We start from the raw sequence: 3,192 nt of genomic DNA on the forward strand, positions 1-3,192 counted from the left end.
TTGTGCACGAAAGGCCAATGTCGGGATTCCGCAGGGGGATATATTAAGTGGCATACATTTTACTTTGTATACCAGTGATTTGGAACGAGTAGTAACTCCTCATGCACGTATATTGCAATTTGCAGATGACATACTAATCTATACCACACAAAATAACGTCGACCAATGTCGTCACTCCATCTCCCAAGCCCTCTCCTATATACCGGTACATAAGTGGATGGAACACCACGGTTTAGAAATCACGCACACCAAAAGTGCCGCGGTTATATTTACCCAAAAACGAACATACGACAAATCTGCACTACCATATGCCAACCACCATATTGCTATTCGACCCTATACCAAATATTTAGAAATTTTTATAGACAATAAGTTAAATTGGGAGACACATTTTGACCGACTGAAGTCCAAAATCGAAAAAACAATCCAAATCCTTAAATCCTTAACACGTAGAAACTGGGGATCGGATCCGGCCAAGTTACTACTTTTATATAAAAATTCAATCCGGGCAAGGATAGATTATGGCTGCCATTTCTTCGATACAGCGTCAACGACCAACCTAAAAACATTAGACACGTTACAATCCACTTCTTTACGAATCATATTAGGTGCATTACGGACAACACCCACCAATGCCTTACTGGTTGAAGCAGCATAACTACCCATGGCTATGCGAAGAGAATATCTAGCGTCTAAATATTTACTTAAAAAGATAGCTCTGAATCGTCATCCCATATTACCTAAAGTGCAGCTTTTAAATGAGTACCAAATCTGTCAAAAATTGAAAGCCAGCAACCTATCGGCACTTCTACTGGCATATGAAGTACTTTTTCCCTTAAGGAATAATGTTTTGCAGACAAGATCATTACCGGCATACTCTCACGAATACAACTTATCTACATACCACCCTTCCATCATTACTACTACTTTCGAACACCTTCCGGGTAATCTGAAGAATAATCCTACTCTAGTTAATAAAACTTTACAAGCATATTTCAATCCCCATAAACAATACACAAACTGCTTTACAGATGGATCCAAGACTTCAGAGGGAACTGGAGCTGCCCATTACATCCCCCAGCTTAACATCCAGCAACAATTTACGTTACCAACCAACGCTTCCATATACACTGCTGAAACTTTTGCTATTCGACAAACTCTTTTATGTTTACGGCAATATAATATTCCCAATGCCATCATCTGTACCGATTCATTAAATGTCCTCCAAAGTATCAAAACCCCGCAGGAATCTGCTAGTTCGTATATATGGAACATGCGTAAATTGTTATACAAGCTTTCCTTAAATCAGCATGATATAATATTAATTTGGATATCAAGTCATTGCAGTATACCCGGTAATGTTCAGGTTGATCGTTTAGCTAAAGCAGCAGCTGAAGGTCAAGGTCTTCCCTATCACCTCGCCATTCCACACACGGATTATGCCCCTACTATCATACAGAACGTACTTAAAAAGTGGTCTTCTCTCTGGAAAAATTCCGCAAAAACGAAGGGTAAAGCTTATTATCAACTACAACCGGAACTGCAAAGAACCCCCTGGTTCTCTATGGGCACTTATTCTAGGAGACTTACAACTACACTAATCCGCTTAAGATTCAATCATGCGCTTACACCTGCATATAAGTATAGATTTCATATCAGTGACATAGATATCTGCGCCTGTCAGCAAGCCAGTGGCACGATTCATCACACAGTATTCCAATGTTGCCACTATTCTAACCAACGAAAAACTTTTTTCCAAGCACTAATAAATCATAACGTTCCTCTACAAAAAATTGTCGCTTGTCTCATTCACACCCCTACGGAGCCATTAGTTAATATGATCACTAATTTCCTTGATGAATGTAAAATCGTCTTATAGGTCACTCATTTATTTGGCCACAAATGTCACTAACATTCTCACACTTACAATACATAACCTGGCTATCCCTTTACCCTGCACACGATAAACAACAGCACAAACCTCAGTTCACCGATAATAGAAGAACTTCCATATCTATCATTGATACCACATTTAGGTGAAACTAAACTTTTTATTACAACCTCATATAGAGTTAAATTAATACTTTAATCATCCTTTACCAGCACAAGCTTTCTCATCTGATTCATCCTGATCCACGGAAACCAACTTTAAAGACTTGCACTTCCAAAGATTATCAACCTACGGATATTAACTCAACGCAAACAAATGCATTACCAAACAGTGTGGTTATTGGGTACGGAGTTAAAACTAAGCCCAACAACATAGAAGAAGAACTATGTATTTTATCACTTTGTGGCGGCCTGGTGTTATATGTTGGTGAAAGCTATATCAAACTTTCCATAATTTATGTTCAGGATCGACAAGCGTGTGTTGCTCAAATGTATATATCTTTACAACAAGTGTTAAAGTCAGTAAACACAGTTTTACGAGTTACAGTGTGTGTGCGATATTATAAGTGTCGATTATGAGCATCGGCAAGTCTTGTTGATACAGAGACTGTGAAGGGTTCTTATCTACATATATGTACATTGTTCAACGGACTAACTACAAATGGTGGCTTAGTTCTCGCTTTCGTTTTCCCACTGTTTTCTTTGTTGTTGTTGTAAATATGGAGTCTTCCAGTAATATTTTGTTTGTGTATTATAAGTGTATTCTGCTGTCTTGATGAGGTGTTCATGCACGGATTTTATTGAGAATATAGTTAGCTATTTTAGAATCAGTGGAGTTATTGATGAACCTAGGTGCAGTTCCTACATATTTAGTCGTTTTCAGAAGGTTAGGTAAGGCCTGAAGCAGATGTACCAGTACGCAGCATTATGTACACGCCCTGGGATATAAAGAATTATCATGCTCATCTAAATTCGAGGGATCCATTCTGATGAACTCTGGCACCCATACTACGGACATTTCGATTAATTATGTTTATTAATGTTATTTATTCAGTCATTTATTTTTTATTATTAATATTAAGAGTAAAGTTACAAATTGCAATGATTATAGTTAATTATGAGTATTTATTGGTATTTTATAAACAGTTACAACGTTGAGCCTGAAATTAGAGGCCCTCTGCTCCTCTAACCTCTTCTGATGAAGCCATCTCCTATATTGGTCTCTGCCACTTGTCAGTTACAGCGGGTTGGTTCCGAAGCTGCTCTATGTATTTTTTAGATTCAGCCTGACGATCTCGTATC

This window comes from Anabrus simplex, chromosome 3 (genome assembly GCF_040414725.1).
Source record: "Anabrus simplex isolate iqAnaSimp1 chromosome 3, ASM4041472v1, whole genome shotgun sequence".
In the NCBI taxonomy this organism is placed as follows: domain Eukaryota; kingdom Metazoa; phylum Arthropoda; class Insecta; order Orthoptera; family Tettigoniidae; genus Anabrus; species Anabrus simplex.